This window comes from Saimiri boliviensis, chromosome 13 (genome assembly GCF_048565385.1).
Source record: "Saimiri boliviensis isolate mSaiBol1 chromosome 13, mSaiBol1.pri, whole genome shotgun sequence".
NCBI lineage: Eukaryota > Metazoa > Chordata > Mammalia > Primates > Cebidae > Saimiri > Saimiri boliviensis.
The window spans coordinates 3014262-3034936 of NC_133461.1; the positions used below are offsets into that span (position 1 = coordinate 3014262).

The window sequence follows — 20675 nt, forward strand, 5'->3', positions numbered from 1 at the left end:
CTGTGTTCCCACATGCTTGGGAGGCTGAGGTAAGAGGATCACTTGGGCTTAGGAGGTCAAGGCTGCAGTGAGCTGTGATTGCACCACTGAACTCCAGCCTGGGTGACAGAGAAAGAGCCTGTCTAAAAAAGAAAATGTAGGCTGTGTAGATATGTGGCAGATACAGCCCCGCCTCCGCCCCTGCAGTCCCTTCCCGTCGGTTTTGTTTCTGCTTACGTGCCTTGTTGCACACAGACACTCTGCCTTTCCCAGCTTTGCCTCACTGTATTCTGCTTCTCTGATCATCTGTTTGTGCAGCCCTATGTGAGCACCGGGAAGCCCAGCAGTGCTCGTAAAAAATAACTAATGAGGAAGTGAGATTACAGCAAAGCCTCGATGCTGTGGTGTTTATCTTGACCGCAGAGTGACGCAGAGGGCGTCGGGAAATAACTGTTGTCTGCAAAAGTTTACTTTTTTGTATTGCCTTATTGACTATAAATTGCCTTTACGTATTTTTATGGTTTGAATGTGTCCCCCAATTTCGTGTGTCGGAAACTTAATCCTTAAATTTCTATGTTAATTGGACGTGGGCCTTTGAGACCGAGTCACTGGGGCCTTGGGGTGGGGCCCCTGATGAGACCATGGCTTGAAGGAGAGAAGAGAGGCCTGAGCCAGCTCTCACTCTGTGTCACCATACAGTGCCACCCCCACGTCAGGACACACTTGCCAGAAGCTAAGCAGATATCAGTGCCATGCCTTGGGACTTCTCAGCCTCAAGAACTATAAGGAACACATCTGTTTTCTTTATCAATTACCCAGCCTCAGATATTCTGTTATGGCAACAGAAGATGAACTGAGACGCAATCTCAGCATTCATCTTTGCTTCTGCTTCCCCTGTGAGTGAGCGACCGTGTGCTCATCTGATGTTGACATGGATGCCTTTCCCATCCTGACACTGAGGGTCAGTGACTTGCTGAAGACCGCAGGGCTCTGAAGACACTCAGAGCAGGTCTGTTCTGCTGTGCACAGCTCTCTGATTTTCTCCATGTATTCCTAAAGCAGAGAGAAAAAGGGGTGGTGTGAAATCTGCTCAAATCCTGAGGACTCACTGTAGGTCGCAGGAAAAAGGAGTGATTTTCTGGCTGCTGAAATACGCATCCCTTTCCCCAAGATCAGCCCAGCCTGCAGGTTTCAGACGACACGCAAGGTAAACAGGCTTCCTGGCCACATTCCCTAGCCTGGTCTTTGCTTATTTATGGAAAGGCCTTTATGCTTCACTTGTTAGGCAAGGTAATTATGCCAATTTTTGTTGTTGTTGTTGTTCCTGATTAACTTGCTGTTTTTCAAAAGTCCTTTCTTTTCTATAATTCCATCCTTCTTGACAGAGCATACATAAAGTAGATGTGGTGATGCCCACCATTTCAGTATCTTAAGTGTCCATGAAAATCAACATAACCCAAAGGCCCAGAGGCTGAAAGAAATGAGGACTCCTTGACTAGAAATGAGACCGGCAAGGGCAGAAAGGATTCGGAGCTCCGCTCGTTTCTGTGTACCTCCTGATGATCTCTATGGGAATTTTCTTGGAGGCATGCCCCAGCATAACCCACTGCCTTTAGGAAGTAGGGTTTCCATCCTTAGTGGCAGAGGAAGAAGAAGCAGGAGTTGAAGGCAGCTGCGTCTGTGACTAGGAGCAGCAGCGTGCACTCTGCAGAACACTGAGGGTTTCCTAGAATAGATAAGCTGTGCGTTTGAAGGAGATGTCCCAGCCTTGATGATTTTAAGAATAAATCTGCCTCTAAAAGCCTAGAATAAAAATTCCTTTAGATGATCTCTTTACTCATATATTTCAGCTACATGTATAAAGACATAATAGAAAAGCATGAAGACAAATGTCCAATTTTAGGTTTTACACATAAATAAAAGTGAGTTCTAAAATTATTTTGGCTAAGCCTACTGATTTTTTTAAAGCAAGCATCCTCTTTGTCATTATTCCCCCTTGCTAGTTGCCTTGAAAATTATTAGTAACCATGGCAGCAGTTCCGTTATCATCTAGCACACGTGTGCATGCTCACAAACACACACACACACACACACACACACATATGTGTAGGTATATATACAGCATACATACAATATAACATAAAAAGTTCTTCTACAGTCAGCCCTTTTGGTACACTATGAAGATGACATAATTCCTGAAGCCCTTCCAAACGCAGCCCTCCTTAACCTTTTTGGAGAGGTATTCAGTTTGGAGAGTTATTATTTAGGGTTGAATGTGAACGCTACTGGAAGTGATGGAAATGCAGATGATGTCCATCATTTCACAAACTTGGTTTGTCTTTTGATAGGAAGAGCAGTCCTTCTGCCTGTCGTGTTTACTGAGATGTACCCAGGTCGTCGGATGCCAGACAAGGCACACATACTGCTGAATGAGCTTAGCTCTCACATTCCAAGCCTCTCCACCCGTGAGTGTGATGAGGAAGCAGATCCCCAAGAGTCACCTTCAGGCCTTTGCAGCTGATGGCTGATTCAGGTTGAGTCAGAACAAAGGGGGAAGTGGGAGGAGCTTGCGGTCTGAGGTGTCCTCATTTCATCTGACTGTGGGGGAGGCTGGCCCGGGAGGCCTCTGTACTCCTCAATTTGTGAGCAACAATCTCAAGTGATGCCGACCTGGAGGGGCCTGTTGAGCTGTGGGGCGTTTGCTTTTGACCTTAATAACTTCCCATTCTCGATCCTTTGCTGGAACACGCAGAACTCTACTCGAAACGTGCAGAGTGCTGAAGGAAAAGCAACTAAAGTAACCTTGGCTGTTAGTCTTGACTGTAAACCTTGAGGACATATATGCAATTTCTTTTTAAAATATAATGTACTAAGTTACTCTAAATGAGAGCAGCAGCTCCCTCCCACTTTACGAAAAGGGTATTTCCTTGACAGGACACTAAGTCCCATAAGTATGTTAGGAAATCACTCTTGATATCCCGTGAGTACTAGTCATCCATGCTCGGTTCTGGGTAACTGTTTCATCCATGCATAAGAAGAATGAGCAAGGAATGTGCTTCAGGTGCAGAAAGCCATAATCCTTAGCTGACCACCTCTGCAGGACACCCATACCTGAGGTCTCTGTGAATGTCAAAAGGCAACCATGTCTGGTAAGAGGGTGCCCCCTGAGTGAAGACTGGATTGGCATGTTGAGTAGAAGTTCGTGCCAGGAGCTGACTCCGGCACAGATGCCATCACTACGGTTCACACACTGAGTGCTCAAAACCACAGACCGACAGCTAAAAACCAGGCAGCCTTCCTGCTCATCTTCGTGAAGGCCAGAGCCAACCATTTTCATAGCAGTGCACTTTGAAGTTTTATTTGCCCTCCATCGCCTGCTAAAAATCCCACCAAAGGATTGTTTTCAATCTGAGCAAATAACTCGTTAGAGCACACTTTCAGATACCTTCTGTAATTTTTTTTTTTGACAGCTTTGTGGTTATGCTTAAGACTGTTTTGCCTAGTTACAAAAGGAGGAAGAAAACATTTCAGGCACGACAGCCTAGAGAACCGGGTGTTGTCAGCGCTCTGGGGAAACAGCAGGTCATTTTGCGGTAGACCAGTTGCTGCTAAGCGTTTTCTGACCCACACACCCACAGGCAGTGTACACCCCGTCCTCCTCCTTAGAAACCAGGCGGGAACGGGGCAGAAGTCAGTCTCCACCTCTCCTCCTGCTGGAGTTGGCCAATCATGGGGCTAAACTACAGGCAGGCAGTTCAGCTGAGGTGAGGGAACTTTTCAGTCTCCCTAAATTATACTAAGGAAGGAGAGGAGTGGCCAAAAGAGGGCGCTGCTGCCCCCGGAACTGAGCGTGGTTCTTCTGAGCTGGGACGGGCATCTCAAAGGCGGGGCTGGAAGCAGGTGCACTCGGCGTCACGCGTGAAAACATCACCATCCTGCGTCTGTGTTCACTGTGTCCACCTCATGGGGCCAAGGCCTGTGTGTACAGCACGTAAGGGCAAAACCCGGTGAAGAGTCATGAGGAAAACGTTCACTACATTGCTCAGACAATGGAGATAGAATTATCGGTGTTTAATGTCTATTTTTAAAATGTTCATCCCAGAAACATTTAAGCACCTATATTCGTGTGTGTGTGTGTGTGCGCGCGTGTTTTGCTCTTCTTTATAAAGCTTGAGTTAGTTGATGGTAGGAGAAAACGCCAGGAAACAGTAAAATATAAATAAAATGGAGAAGTCTAGATGACGTGAAGTGAGACTATAGACACATCAGCTGTGGAACAGTGACTGCAGAGGGCCACACGTTTGGCTCTGAGCTGCCCAGCGGCCAAGTGCAAGGGGACCCCAGCCAGCCTGACGTCGCTCACTTTACACAGCAGGTGGCAGAGCCCCACCGCCTTCAGCCGTGTGCTTTTGGCAGTGAACTCCCCCTTTTGTGTCTTGGCTTCCCATATGTAAGCAGGGTAATCATAAAGGGCCTGTGAGTAATAAACAAGTTAATCCATGTGCACACGAGACTCTCCCATCTCCTGCCAGTAGTCTTTGGCTAATATTTTCAGAGAGAAGACTGCAGACATTTTTTGAAGGATACAGAGCTTTAACAAATGCTAAGAATTTTTCCTGCTTAAATTCTTATCACAGGTGAAGAGTCACACGGTAGTCAATGACCTCAAGGTACTTTTATAGCGCAGGCCCTGTGAGCCGCGTGGACACCAGGCCAGGTACAAGAGGCAGCCATGGTGTCTTCCCCAAAGCCTCTGCAGACCCAGCCCCGGACACAGGGGCCTTGCTGCCGTGTGCTGGCGCAGACGCACGCAGGTGCTGCCCGCCCTCGTCCACGCGGTGAGCGGAGCGCAGCACGCTCAGCCTTTCCAACATTCCAGCAGCTGCTCTAAAACCCTAATTATTCCAGCCAGACTTCTAGAAGCGCTGAGTTTCTGGGAATATCTGGGTTTGCAAGGTCACAGGTCGCCAAGTGTGCTGGGAAAGACATTTCCAGTGGGGCTGAAGTCCTCCATGTGAATGAACTTTCCTTGTCCTGACCTCAGTGTCTGTAATGAGGGCTTCCTGATTGTAGTTTGCTTTAGCTGAAAACAGAACAGAAGCAAAACCACCTTATTTAAAGGAAGAATGGAAGTTATACTCTGAAAGATAGAAGCAGATGTGAAAAGCAGTTATTAGTAGAGAACAAGATTGCGAGAGCGAGAGTGAGAGCGAGAGAAGGAAGGAAGGAGAGAAGAGGAGAGGAGCCCTTTCTCCGCACAGTTGATCTTTCCCGGCAGCCAGGGAAGATGGCAGGAGGGACGCTGGGCCAGGCGGGGGCAGCACCCCGGCATCTCCCAGGTCAGGGGCTGGGCTCTGAGTACAAGGGTTCTAGAGGTTGATGATAATGTGTCCTCTACTCTGGGTATTTTATCAATTAGTATCAAGCCACTGCCTCCCAGGGCAGGACACTGTGGCACCAGCTCGGCTCAGCTCCTTCCTGCCACTGGGTTTTGCTGACCCTGCTGCTCCCACACGGAGGCCATGTTGCAGTTGCAGCCAGGCTGCCTGCTGTTTTCTCTGCCACAAAATGCGGCGCACACACGCAGGGCCCAGCAGCGGAGGCGGCGCGGCCGATCCCAGGTCTCCACCCGCAATGCGCCCACCCCGAAGGCTCTCTTCTCCCAACTCCCGACCTCCCAAAGCAAACTCATTATGACTTCTCTTGGTTCGCATACTTATACGATATTGAATTCCATAGAATGTTGTCATTTAAATGTGTGTGTATGTGCGAGTCCCTCGCCTTCTCCTCTGGGCTTTCTGCTCCAAAGCTGATTTTCCCAATAATAGGAAATAATCATCTAGAGAACATAGTAGCAGAGCAGGAGAAGTGAGGGCTGTGCGCATGGCGATGCCTCCCCGCCCCTAACAGGAATTGAACTTGAGCTTTCCCCTTATCCAGGCACAAAATGAGGTGCTGTTTCTGTGTCTTTGTTGAGAGCACTGATGGCTGATTGTGCCAAGGACCCAGGCAAGCTCCCATGCATAGCAAGGACCGCTCCCAGCACCAAGGGCAGGCCCTTCTCTGCCCACCTGGGTTACTGAGTGGGTCCCTCCCTCCATCCTGATCTGTCCCTGTCTGTTATCCCTGCAAGCAAGCTGCTGCGTGCCCGGCTCCTGCTCAAAGCCCACCTGTTCCCCGAGGGCCCCTCCAAAGGCACCTCCTGTGGCCCCTCCCTCCTGGGTGTGGCTGGAGCGCAGGCTCTGCCCCCCTCCTTCAGTCTCCTGCCCAGATATCCAGAGGTGAGCTCTTCGCTCCGCGTCCCTTCTCGGTGACATCTCCCACTTAGAAGTGCGACTGTGTCAGCACAGGTGGGCTCTGCGGGCCTGCCAGCGGAACTCCTAAATCTCAGAGGCTCGAGGTGATGTCCACTCACGTCTCAGCTCAGCGAGGGCCAGGCGGCTTTCCCTCCAGTGCACCTGGAAGAGCCCCGTGGCTTCCACGTAGAGCCTCCACCATCGGAGGGCAGGGCAGGGAGGGACCGGGAGGAGAGCCCAAGGGCCAAGCGCCCGAGGGCCAGGCTGAGGGGCAGTCATCATGTCCACTGAGTTCTGTTGGCCAGAAGCATCATGCGGCCCCACCTGGAGGAGAGGCCCCTGGGGACGAAGGACGCAGAGCGGGGCGGTACGGTCACCTCTGTCACACTCCCTATGTTGCTTATTGTCTGAGCCCCCATCCTGGATGGAAAGTGAGCCCCGTGAAGGCAGGGACATCTGGCTGTTTGTTCACTCAGATATCCCAGCACCTAGACGCAGGCTCGGCTCAGGGGAGGGGCTTCGTCAGTATTTGCTGGATGACTGAGTGACAGGTGGGACACCCCTCGTCCTTGCTGCCCTCTCCTCTCCTATCTCAAAGACTTGGTTTGCACATGGCAGGGTTCCACATAAGGTGCCAGCAGACAGTGTGCCTGAGGCCTGAACTCCTCCCTGTAAGGAATGCTGGCCCAGTGCTACAGCTTAGCAAGTGACTCTTGTGTCAGAGTGTGTGTGTGTAAGAGTGCCTGTGTGCGCTTTGCGAGGCATGCACGTAGCATGTGGGGTGCATGCTATAGAAATGCTGCTCCAACTGACAAAATGCCCCTGGAACTCCCGAGTTGCCTTTGTTCTTTGAAATCAGGGTGAGACTCTGAAGCCACAGCCAGCCCCTGTCATGGGCCGTGCTGGCTTATGCACCTTGGCTGCGGGGGCTGAGGACAGAGCTCGGTCCCGGCCAAGCTGAGCGTGCAGATGTCCAGCTTCTGAGTGCCCCTCGGCTGCACCTGCAGTGGGTCCCTACCTGCCCCTCCCCTGAAGCGGCCACCATGAAGACAGGTGCAGGGAAGTGGGAAGCAGTCGGGTCACTGCAGGTGCGGCCACCCTCAGCCAGGGCTACCAACAATAAGCTATCTAGTGTTGCGCTCCCTGGAGACACATGAGCCTGTGCTGTTCCCCTCTCTGCTCCTGGGATAGCCACGCTGGCCTATCAAGGGGACACAGCATTGGCTGGCTGCTTTGGGGGCCTTCCTTTTAGTAGGAAACCAAAAGCACCCCTCTTTCAAATGATCCAGGGCCAGCAGCTGAGACCTAGCATGGCTCACACCCGTGTGCCCCAAAGCCTTTCCAGTGGCTCCGCAGGAGGGAGCAGGTTAGGATGGGAAGGGCACAGTGCCCACAGGGACAGTGCCCCTGAAGGCCCCCCGGGCAGGGGCCCCTGCTGACTGGAGAGTAGAGGCTAGAGGACTCAGGCCCTGTGTTGCTGGGTGAGTAGGGTACTTCCCGTCGGGAGTCACATGTCCCAAGGCAAGGATGGTGGCCCTGTTCCTGTGGGGGGTCGTTCCGGTGGGCGGCTGGGTGGGTTGGGGACGCTGCTCAGTAGGTCCTCGGAGCGTGCCGGGCTATACAGTGAGCACAAACACTCATCAGTCACAGCCGCATTCACTTCAAGTTTGTTTCCTGTGCACTTACCCCTAAGCGATTCTGGCCTTCAAAAATAAACAGGCACTGCTGAGAGTCACTTAGGGTCACCAGAGGCACAATGGGACAGCTGACAGACTCCCAGAACAAAGAGGGGATACAAACCTGACAGTCGCACAAATAGCAGCTGTGATGGGCTCTGGCCAGTGGGGTGGCCATGCATCCAGCTCAGGACCCGGGGGCTCAGACAAAGGGGTTCCTGCTGATGGGTGCCCCGTCCAGAGACGCCATTGTCTTGCCCCCCGGTCGGGATGCTGCTGATCACGGTCGGGTCTTGGGTCCCGACGTGAAAGCTCCTCTATTTGGTTTCCATGAGTACAAGTTGCCATCTGTGACTTCCACCTCACAGCCTGGATTCGTGGTTGGAACTCGGGGCTCGGGCGTGTGGCTGTCGGATCGCCGCTGCTCCTTGCCCCGTTCCTGGTCGGGGGACTCAGGCATGTGGGAGGAAGACTCCGGCTCAGAGGGCACAGTCTCAGGCAGGCAGCTGGCACTCGTGGGCCTTCTCCAGCCTCCTCCTCTTCTTCCCGTGGTGCCACACGGGTTCACCTTAATCTTTTCTTTAAGATGCCTTTTTCCCCCCACTTTTTCCCGTGAGAGAAGGGCATGTCCCTGAGTTTCTCAGATGAGTCCTTCAGGAGCTGGGCCTCACTTCCACCAAGAACATTTTAGCATCAACATTGTGTAAGGTGAAGAAACAGGGTATTTAAAAAAAAAAAAAAAAAAAGGAAAATTCAGCACCCCGTGACATGCAGGATGAGCAAGTCGCACCTGAGTCAGTCCCTGCGTCTGGCCCTCACGCGTCAGACCGACCCTGTCCCTGTCACACCACTGCCTTCCATGGTAATCCCAGCTTTTCTTCTTCCCCCCAGAAGGTGTTACATTGATGTGTCAGGAAAGATAAGCTGTTAGTGATTATTATTCCTAAGCTCTCCTTCCACGTGGACGAACCCTCAACTCTTCTTAGTGAGTAAAGAGTTCCGTGAAAGCCGGGTCCTGGCTCCAGCCCCAGGTCTGCCCTGGGTCTCAGTTTTGGTATCGTTGCCGCAGAGGCCGTTAGCCCCTGACATCGGCCCCCTTGGGAGGAGCCCCGTCCAGAGACCCAGAAGCAGCCCCAGGAAGGCTCTGTTGGGCAACTCCTCCTTAACTGTTGACCTGTTAATTCACTGTCTGAGCCAGGCCGACAGTGGTGGGTAGATTTTTAAATAAACAATGGATGTCACCATTTAAGGAGACTTAATGTTCTCATTAGAGGGGCACAAAGCAATTGAGAGATGTTCGCATCGTTCACCGACAAGCGGAACGTAAGGAACGCGCTGTAGTTTAGGCAGAGTGAAATGGCAACGTTTCATGAGGTTGACTTTTTGTATCTGGACCATTTTTATTTCAAGGCTGCAATACAGTCATTTTCCACCATAATAAAATTGACATAATAAAATTGAGGCTCTGATTAAAACTTACCCAAGAAGCTCTCCTTCTCCCCTTCCTTCTCTGACGGGAGGACCCCATCTGGATAGTAGAATCTTACCTGTTATTTTACTTAAAGGTTGCCGTTACTAAATCTTTTTATTAAAATTACTAAATTATGTCTTCATGTTCCATTTCTTTTTTTTGGAATATTCATAAATAACCAAAAATACCCAAAACAAATATTATAATTAATATGGTCCCCATGACTAGAACTTGATACTATAATAATTTGCCCGAGGTGGGGGAGAGAGTGGCAGGGGGCTTGCCCTGAGGTGATTAAGACATGCTCCTTAATACTAAGGTAATGGGCTGGGTGCAGTGGCTCACACCTGTAATCCCAGCACTTTGGGAGGCCAAGGCAGAAGGATCACCTGAGGTCAGGAGTTCAAGACCAGCCTGACCAATAGGGTGAAACCCCATCTCTACTAAAAATACAACATTAGCCAGGCATGGTGTGCTTGCCTGTAATCCCAACTACTCAGGAGTCTGAGGCAGGAGAATTGTTTGAACCCGGGAGGCGGAGGCTGCAGTGAGCTGAGATTGCACCGTTGCACTCCAGCCTGGGCACTTCACTCTCAGAGTGAGACTCCATCTCAAAAGAAACAAAAAAAAACGAACATAACAATTACTTCTAAAATGCTTTTCCGTACTCTAGGGAAATTTTTATAGTGAAAATGTTGTCCATCTTTCTCAAAGCAAGAAACTTTCAACTACAGTGAAATGAGATTTCACACTCACACACACATACTCATGCACACTCATGCACACACTCGCCGTCATACACTCAACCTTTGCACACACTTGCATATTCACCCCCACACACACAGAGACACACACACAGTACCACCTGCAGCCCCATTGGTGGCAGTCACCCAGACCCTTGCACTCGAGATCCAGGGACTGTTGTGCAGAGGTTGTACAGGTGCAGGGTGGGGGGAAGCGCACCGATAGGAGGAGCCGGACCGTGCACAGGCTCGGCTCCCGCGCCCAGCGGACGAGCGCAGTGAACGTCTTCATGGCAGGTTCCCTGCAGGCCCTCGCTTGCCTGTTCCTAAAGAAAAATGGGCTTTAATAATTTCAGTAAGATGAAAAGGGTGAAATCTCCTAAGAATTTCCCTGGTATGGTAGAGCAAAATATTACCTCTTTTTTTTTTTTTTTTTTTTTTTTTTTTGTAAAAATGATGAGGAGGAACATTGACACAGCTTGACCGTGGGTGTTATTTCCAGTGTTTCTCAACTGGCGGATCCAGTGGTGGCTCTTTCGGTACAGAGGGGTCTGCCTGATTGTGTCCAGGGGTGCTGTCAAATCCTCAGTCATTCTTGCCCACTTCAATTAAGATTGAGGCCAGGCGCAGTGACTCACACCTATAATCCCAGCACGTTGGGAGTCCAAGGCGGGCAGATCACTTGAGATCAAAAGTTCGAGATCAGCCCAACCAGCATGGTGAAACCCCATCTCTACTCAAAATACGAAACTTAGGTGGGTGTGGTGCCATGCCCTTGTAATTCCAGCTATTCAGGAAGCTGAGGCAAGAGAATCACTTGAATCCGGGAGGCGGAGGTTGCAGTGAGCCGAGATCACGCCATTGCACTCCAGCCTGGGTGACAGAGCAATACTCCGTCTCAAAAATAATAATAAGTAAATAAATAGAACATTTTAGTCAGTAGTACCCCCGAGGTACACAGCTCAGTTATGGCAATGAAGAAGGAATGACCCTGGTAAACAGGAATAATACTGTGGCAAGCCACAGACTTCGGCAAAATTTGTATGGGGGAAAAAAGCATATAACCTGACATTTAAAATATAAATAGCAAGCTATTTTGTGTTTCAGAGCTTTAGTTTCTCTCCAAAAATTACTTTAAAATATTCAGTTTTGGCATCTGCTTTTGAGGCTGCGTTTCTCCAGTGAGCGTCTCGGTCCGCAGAAGACTGTGCTTTCCCAAACGTGTCTCCAAACCGAGCAAGTCTGGAAATGCTTCCATAGAACAGTCATGACTTTTAGACATTGATTTCTTAAAGTCAAAAGACAAACAGGAATTTGGAATAGCATTACTCAATGAAAACTTGTAATTTTTGTTCTTGCTGTTGACATTCTACCAAGAACATCAGCAACGACAAACTCTACACTTTGCAAAAAATTAAAATAGAACTTGTTTCCATGGTTACAAAAGTGCTCTTTGTTTTGAGAGTTTAAAATGATCATTCAACCTGAATGCACTGGCTCACGCCTGTAATGCCAGCACTTTGGGAGGCTGAGGCAGGCAGATCACTTGAGGTCCAGAGTTCAAGACCAGCCTGGCCAACACGGCAAGACCCCATCTCTACTAAAAATAAGAAAATTAGCCAGGCATGGTGGTGGGTACTTGTGATCCCAGCTACTCAGAAAGCTGAGGCAGAAGAATCACTTGAATCTGGGGTGCGGAGGTTGCAGAGAGCCAAGGCTGCCCACCGCACTCCAGCCTGGGCCACAGAGCGAGACTCCATCTGAAGAACAAAAAATGAAAATAAAAAAATAAAATGATCATTATCCATATGTAAAGATGAGTAAATAAAATCCACATGTGACCAAAAATGATGCTCTGTAATGACAGGATTGTATGATGGCACTTACTCTTTTCCTAATAATAAATCTGAGCATGACGTGCAAATAGGCAAAATGCTCCTCCCAAACCAGTGAGGCAAGTCGTCCAGGTCCCATTGCAGCGACCCCAGATAGCTTTGGACTCTCCACTGATAGGAATTTCAAAAGAAACAGAATGTAAAGTGAGCCTTTTCTTTGTTAGGGTGTGAAAAAGACCCAGCTATGAGCATGTTCTCACCACAGGTTGCATCCTCATCATACATCAAAGCTTTTTATTAGTTTGAAATAAAACTTATTCTACAAACACTTAGTGAACAATTTTTATGCCCCAAAAATCAGTGTCACACAGGAGTACGACAGTGAACAAAACTGATTAAAAACCCTGCCCTCACAGAGATTATTCTTAACCCGGGTTCAAATCCCAACCCTGATGCTTAATCCATGTGTATTAAATGTTTTTTTGTTTGTTTGTTTGTTTGTTTGTTTGAGACAGAGTTTCGCTCTTGTTACCCAGGCTGGAGTGCAATGGCGCAATCTCGGCTCACCGCAACCTCCGCCTCCTGGGTTCAGGCAATTCTCCTGCCTCAGCCTCCTGAGTAGCTGGGATTATAGGCATGAGCCACCATGCCCAGTTAATTTTTTGTATTTTTAGTAGAGACGGGGTTTCACCAGGTTGACCAGGATGGTCTCGATCTCTTGACCTCGTGATCCACCCGCCTCGGCCTCCCAAAGTGCTGGGATGACAGGCGTGAGCCACCACGCCCGGCAAATGTGCCCTCTTTGATCCTCAGCTTTTCCATCTGTAAAATGGAGATGATAGAACTTCCAGAGATGGGCTAGGCACGGTGGCTCACGCCTGTAACCCCAGCACTGTGAAGGGCCAAGGAGTTCCAGACCAGCCTGACCAACATGGTGAAACCCCATCTCAACTAAAAATAAAAAAAGTAGCCAGATGTGGTGTCAGGCCCCTGTAATCCTCAAGAGGCTGAGACAGAAGAATCAGTTGAACCCAGGAGGCAGAGGTTGTAATGAGCCAAGATTGCACCACTGCACTCCAGCCTGGGTGACAGAGACAGAGGGAGAAAAAGAAAGAAAGAAGAGAAGAGAAGAGAAGGAACCTGCCTTGCAGAGATCGGTGGGGAGGCGTGAAGTCAGATGCCAGTAAAAGGCCTCACACAGTGGTCTTGGAGTGATGACCATTCATTTTTCTCTTCTCCAGCTGGACCTCTTCCTTCCACCCCACCTCCTTCATCATAAAAGAAACAGTTTCCTGTGAGGATGGCCCAGCTTTCCCTCTGCCTCTACCCAGGCGTCCCCAAACTACGGCCCGAGGGCCGCATGTGGCCCCCTGAGGCCATTTATCCGGCCCCCCGCCGCACTTCAGGAAGGGGCACCTCTTTCATTGGTGGTCAGTGAGAGGAGCACAGTATGTGGCGGCCCTCCAACGGTCTGAGGGACAGTGAACTGGCCCCCTGTGTAAAAAGTTTGGGGACGCCTGCTCTACACAGTCCTCAGAACGCTGCTAGGGCTGGAAGCCCGGGGTTCTCTTTCAGGTAAAGAAAGGAAATAGGAGCAGTGCCGTGACTGCCCACAGCTGTGTCCTGCTGGGTGCTATGTGTGGAAGGAAGCCCTTCCCAGCGGAGATTCCAACGGAGTCAAGGGAGAGACACTAAAGCAGACACTTCGCTCATTTAAACGTTCAATTCTAAAATCGATAATGGGCCTATTTTTCCTGGAAATGCTTAATCGTCACATTTTTGAAAATTATTTGATTTCTAGCTTTGGGGTGAATTGCTTTTAGTAGTACTATGATATCATTGTATTTCTGCACAGAATTTTCTTCTGAAGATTGATAGATCTAATTCCTTGACTGCATCATACGTACATTATTCACTGGCCTGTTCCGGCACATAGTCAGTTCACTTGCCAGCCATTTGGAATTAAATGTTAAATATATCTCTAGTCCTCTCAGTTGCCTTAAAAATAGGATTGAGTACACCCTCTATCTTCTGATGTATTTTCTGTTTTGTTGAAAAGTTATGTTGAAGCAACAAAACAGTAGAATGAAAACTGATTTAATTGCTTTTATGTTTTAACAAGCTTAGTGAGATAATTTACGAACTGCGAAGTTCAGCCATCTTCAGGGTACATATTAACGGTTTTTGGTGAATTCAATCTAACCTTAGAACATGCTCACCATCCCAGCAAGGACACCTGGGGCCACTAGAAGGCTTCTCCCTTCCCTTCCCCCACACATCTCACCCCAGCCCCAGCCACTTCCTGCATCTGTGGATTCGCCTGTCCTGGGTTCTTCTGTAAATTCGTGGAGTGAGTTGTTTGTGTAGCAGCTAATAGCTACTTAAAGTGGGGAAGAAAAGTGGGCCGGGGTTCTACAGCACAAATATCCCAGAAAACTAGGTATTCTGGTGATGCAGGAGTAAGCTTCCATGCCTGAGAATGTTCCAGAACAGGTAGAATAATGTCCTCATCTAGCCAGCATCGCTGACACTCTCAGAATGCGAGGTTATCTATAGGTTTTAATGTTACCAAGGAGTAAAACTGTACAATATTTAAACAGCTACATAATACCAGCATTCATGTCTATAGTTAACAAAGTTTGATCCAGCAGTTTGAATATCTGGATTATTAAATATGTTGCACATTCAGTTTCTAGTTGGTATAATAGTGCATGAGTGAAGCTCTCCCTCCTGGTGTCTTCCAGAATACAAGTGTCAGATCTGTCAGCGTTGTTTGCCATGAAGCTGAGCCTCAGTCTTGTAGCTAGATTTCTAAAACTGCATCAGTGCCCAATACACACCTCACAGCTGTGCTAAGAAACACTCCCGCAGACAAAGGCACCATCCGCTTTCCAGGATGTCAGTTGCGTGGAGGTTTCGGTCTCCATTGTCCTGGACTGCCTGCATGCTAGGATTTCAGCAATTTCACTGTTAATTGGTGCCCTTTCTAATAAAAACGAAAGATTAAATTCACAATAGCAATTTTTCAACTTTGGACATGGCTTTGCCACAGAAGATGGAAATTACAGAACAATGTGGAATTTTGTCACTGTCCATGGATTTCAGTGCTCTGAGCGCCCCTGGCTAACAAGCTCACGTCGAGGGTTTTCAGACTTTGCAGTGGGAGTCGGTGCTGGCAGTACGGGGGCCTCTATTAGTACTTGTGCAAATGTCCCTGCCGGCAGCGGGGGCTCCAGAGACCCTGACCGGGCGCAGGCAGGCACTCTGCAGGGGATCAGTCGGTTTAACACTCAGTTGCGCGTTAATGGGTGGGCTGTAACATTTACATGGTGATTAGAGAGACCTCTGTCCATTTGCTGTTGTCAGCAGCTACTCTGTTTAACAGTTACCACCAGTTTCCTCCAACCAACATAATGTCCCTTTTCTGATGGCAAAGAACAAGCAGATTAACCCGTAGACACATAGGCTGATTACTTAGAGAAACCGTCCCCTGTCAAAATACATGAAGATCGTATTCATCCGCTTACCAGCCCATCTGTGTGTATCCCGTTATGTAGGGAATATTGAATACTCACACACTCCTCACTCCCCACACTTACACACACACCACGCTCACACACACACGTCCTCTCACAGACTCACAATCTCTCACAGTCACACACTCACCACACTTACACACACACGTCCTCTCACAGACTCATTCTCTCACAGTCACACACTCACCACACTTACACACACCACGCTCACACGTCCTCTCACAGACTTACATTCTCTCACACAGTCACACACTCACACTTACACACACATCATGCTCACACACACATGTCCTCTCACAGACTCACATTGTCACACAGTCACACACACACACAGGATGCAACAGACAACTTTACAGTCACCCTAAGGATTGTTGTTAAGAGAACCAACATTTCCATTTCCTACAAGTAAATTTATTTGGAAAGAAAACAAAATACAATGTTTTTAAATGAACATTTTCCTTTCTCCTCTTACAACTTAAGTTCAGTTTGCTTTTAAGCATTTCAAATCTGACTTCGTTTATTCACGTGGCAGGTGACTCTGGGGCCCCTTGTGTGTGGCCTGGACAGGGAGAGCAGCCTGTGAGCAGAACTTCCTGCTGAGCAGGAGGACAGCAGTTCCCAGGCCCGAGACACTGGAGCCTGATCTCTGGAGGCAGAGGAGAGGGCCAGGGGGCTGGCTCCATGGCAGCTGCAGCAGAGTTTGGGGAGGTCATGGTGGAGGTGAAGCTTGAGGGCAGTTGAGGAGGGGTTTGAACCCCATCTCGGGTGTGTAGTCTGTGAGCCACCAGCGCGGTGCTGGGCATTGCAGCATCCACGGGGGGCACAGAAGAGGCTGCCGCCCTCAGGAGTTCACACGCAGGTGAAGGGGGGCACTTATGAGACATTTAGGTCACCAGAGAGTGCATTTGACCTCTGCAAACCAGCCCCGGGTGCAGTGCAGAGGGCATCGGGGGAGGGTCCAGCAGGAGGAACTCACCGCCCAAAGGAGAGCAGGATTTACACAGCCTCCAAAGAGGAGGCAAAGAGGCAGAGAGCCTCAGGATCAAAGATACAGAAATTGGGAGGCACGGGATGGCAGCCGGGGCAATGGCACGGGGGCGGGAGTCCAGGTCAGGTGGAGTTGCTGGGACCAGATCCGACCTGGAAAGCCGAGCAGAGCTGACGTGCGACAGTCCTGTCCCGCATGTGTGGGCATGTGAGCAGCATTTGTGAAAACCGCGCCTTAAATCAACAGAGATGTGTCCACTCCCACGTGCCCTGCATCCCTTTCTCACCAACTCTGGGTCCCCTGGGAAAGTCTTACCCATCACCCGCAACACCAAAGCAGTAACTCAGTGCATTGCAGTGTGTGGGGCATGCGTGCAGGTTCAAAGCTTTATCCCAAATGAAACCATTTTATAGATGAAAACATTTTATACACTGCATCAGGGTGTTTGTAGAGGTTCAGACCAAAAAGGACCTCGCAACCCACGTCCACGCTGCTGTGAGTGTCACGCTGGCCTCTGGTGATTGCAGCAGGAGCAGGGCAGAGTCACCAGCAGGTCTGCGGGGTGCCCTGCAGGCCACAGCACTGATTTCCCTCTTTTAGATGCTGCGATAGCCAGCACCCCTCAGAAATAACCCAAGACTGACTGACAAGAATCTATGCCAACTTGTCCCTGTGATAAAAATAGAAAAACAGCCGGGCGTGGTGGCTCAAGCCTGTAATCCCAGCACTTTGGGAGGCCGAGGCGGGTGGATCACAAGGTCAAGAGATCAAGACCATCCTGGTCAACCTGGTGAAACCCCGTCTCTACTAAAAATACAAAAAATTAGCTGGGCGTGGTGGCACATGCCTGTAATCCCAGCTACTCAGGAGGCTGAGGCAGGAGAATTGCCTGAACCCAGGAGGCGGAGGTTGCGGTGAGCCAAGATTGTGCCATTGCACTCCAGCCTGAGTAACAAGAGCGAAACTCCATTTCAAAAAAAAAAAAAAAGAAAAGAAAAAAAATAGAAAAACAATACAGTGAGATTTAAGGAGATAATTGTATTTCAATTTTGAAGAACTGTTTATGAATTTATTTTCATGATGTGGAGATGTTGCCTTTCTACTTACAATAATTTTTTTAAATTACCAACTTATTCAAGATTCATGCAACAACAGGTGAAAGGTTATTGTAAGTACCCATTGCGATGAAGTTAGAATTTTCATAAATGTACCTTGAAAAGTCTCCTTCTCCTCTAGATGCATAGATGGGAAATATTTCAATTACTTCCTTCTGATGATAGGCCTTATAAAATGTAAATAATATCTGATTCTTTGATTGATAAATTTTCTCGAAATGTTTCCTGAAAGAAAAACAAGGCATTTAAGTGTTAGTATGCATTCTCTTCTAAAGCAATGTATATCTGGGAGTAGCTTGGTTGTATATCCAGCGCGGTCGGAGGGAGTTCTCTGAGGCCAGTTTTACAAATGATACCTCGGAACATCCTCCTTCCCATTTGTCTAATTATTACATCATCTTCTCCTAATCTGGAAAATCGTGTTATTGCCTGAGGCTTTTTGAAAGTATTTTACTGAATAGTTTCTCGCTTGAAGAGCTTTTAAGTTATTTTTATCTTTAAAAAATAGTAGCTAACACGAGCTGGTACCGGGCGGGCCCCGTGCAGGCGCTTGCTGGGTGTTGCATGCCGTTTCTGAAAAGCAGACATTGTGTGAGGCCCCGGCCCCGCCACTGAGCGAGACATTTGACACCATTGTTCCTGCAGCTTCCAAGGACAGTAAGTGCTGCGTACAGCTTGGCCACTGTCCCCAAGAAAAGACCCAAAATAACTCTCTCCCTTACAAAATGCCCAGTGGTAAATGTATCCGTTACTTTTTCCCATTGTAAGCTGTGGGTCATGTCTGTCTTGCAAAACAGAATACACATTAATGGTTAGGGTTTCTCACCCGAGTTTTCAGATAAGAAATAATGAACGTATTCTCTGAATATTTACAAAATCGTGCAAATGTTTTTGGAAGTATGAAAGCTGAACCTGACATTATGTTTTAGCAAAGAGAAGGGGTGTCCATCAAAGTGAGGCACAGCATGGACTCACCGCAAGGTGCCCAGGGCCGAGAGTCGGGTCCACTGGGGGCACTGAGCGGGAGGTTTCCTGGGTTCTCAAACACGTGCCTTTGTCTGGAAGGGTAAGAGAACGTGCCACTTTCTGCACACCTCCCTGGTCCTCGCTTCTTGAATTTGGAACAGTTGTGGGATAATGCAGGGAATGCCTGTATTCAGCAAGCAAAACTTCCAGAAAGGTCATAGAAAATGAGAGCTGTTTCCACCTCATCATGAATTCGTGTTTTCCTTTATTTCTGTGTCAGAGAGCTCAGGTGTGATTGCCAGAAAGCTAGCCTCTTTTTACTGGTCACAAATCCATGATGCAGGGTCTGTGGGTCTCTTATGGATCATTCTTTCTAAACAAATGTGTGTTTGATCATCTAGCAAGCAAATTTTGAATTGGAAGGGAAGAAAGAAGTAAAAATAATAGAAGCATCGTCTAAAATTCAGTTCTTAAAGATGTTTGAGACACTTGTGAGTGCCAAGGCAGGAGCATCCGCATTTATGTAACTGTAGCTTTAGGACTGACATGCGATTTTTGTACGAGTAAAGTTCTCAGTCCTCAGTAATCTCCCTGCTCTAAGAACAATGAAAACCAAGCCACAGGCACTCATGCAGTGCACAGCCGTGATGCTGGCCACACCGGCGTTCCCGGGCTTGGAGGTCCTGGCTGTCGGGGGCGTCACTGCAAGAGCTCTGTTCGGGTGTCGGGAGAGCCGCTGCACATCCACCCCTGCGTTTCCCTTCTGCGCCCCGTTTCCTCTAGCTTCTCGGTGATACGTGATCACAGATCCTGTTCTTCCTTCCTACCACCTAACTCACAGCTCCTACCTGATTTCAGAACGTCTTTGTCCAGAAACAGCACTCCTCTTTTTTTTTTTTTTTCTGGCTAAAATATTTTGCAAGGGACCAGGTAATTGGGGAGGGGAGACAGGTGGGGGCGAGGGGGGAATGCCCCCCCATCTCCTTGGAGGCAGTGGTATGAATCTTCAACAGCAATTAAAGAGGAAGTGATTTGTCTAGGTGGCGAGCTGCTGGTCTGTTCTTGAAGAGGCAGGTCAGGGCATGGCCTTGGTCAAGGTGGGGAACCAGGGTGGGACAGGGACAGGCAGAGGTGCCTCCCACTGGGGCTGGTGGCAGGGCACTACCCATGGGCTTGGAGGTGCTTCCATCACGTACAACAGTTCTGGGTTCATGTGGTTGAGGACGTGGGCAGGTTGGAGTCAGTGGGGATCCTTGCAGCAGAGAAGTCACTGACTCTTAAGATGATGCCAGTCCTGGGAGAGTTAGGGTATGGTACTTAGACGAGAGAACAGGCCCAAGATATTGAAGAAGTGTCCTCGTCCGTCAGCCAGCGTGCACCCTCTTCAGTCCCTTCAGCCCATGAGTGGACAATTTTGATCTCAGTTTTCCCTGGAAAGGAGCAGTATGCAGTGAGAGGAGAAGATGGCAGCAGCCTCAGGGCAGGCCGCCTGCCCCGCTGGTCTCAGCCCCTCCACTTCCTTTTTTTTTTTTTTAGGGTATGTATTGATCCTTATGAACTGACATGAGGAAAGGCTGTTCACACTCACCTGCACCCTGTCCTCTGGCATATGGGGTCCTGTTTCCCCTCCCCTGCATGCCTGCTGTGTTCTAGGGTGGCTTTTGGGTATGAATTAAAAGTAAATTATCCCATAGGGCTGACTTCTTCCATCACCTTACATTCATCCTCTGGTTTTAAAATAATTCTCGTCCATTTCCTGCATGAAATTAACACTGAATGCATTTTTAACTTGGCCTTACCTGTCTAGCCACAGAGCTTCAGCAGCGCACGGTAGCACCTCACCCTGGCTTCCTGCACCTAGGGGCTCGCAGAAATCTGACTTCTGAGTTGAGTTGTGTTCACTCTCAGTGCTGTGTCCTAGCAGGGCAGCACCAGTCAATCATGCCTGCCTGTTCTCAGAGCTTTAAATGACCTTATTGATCACAGAAGAGCCAGATAGTAAACCTTTTAGGTTTTCAGGCCATGCAGTCTCTGGAGCCTCTGCCTGCGTACCTGCCATTGGTGCACAAA

At 48.9% G+C, this 20675-nt stretch overlaps 1 protein-coding gene across 2 annotated transcripts in view; it reads left to right on the forward strand.

Annotated features, from left to right (window-relative positions):
* The window catches only part of MBP (myelin basic protein), a 141971-nt gene that overhangs the window by 68083 nt on the left and 53213 nt on the right, over positions 1–20675 (forward strand). The window lies entirely within an intron of this gene.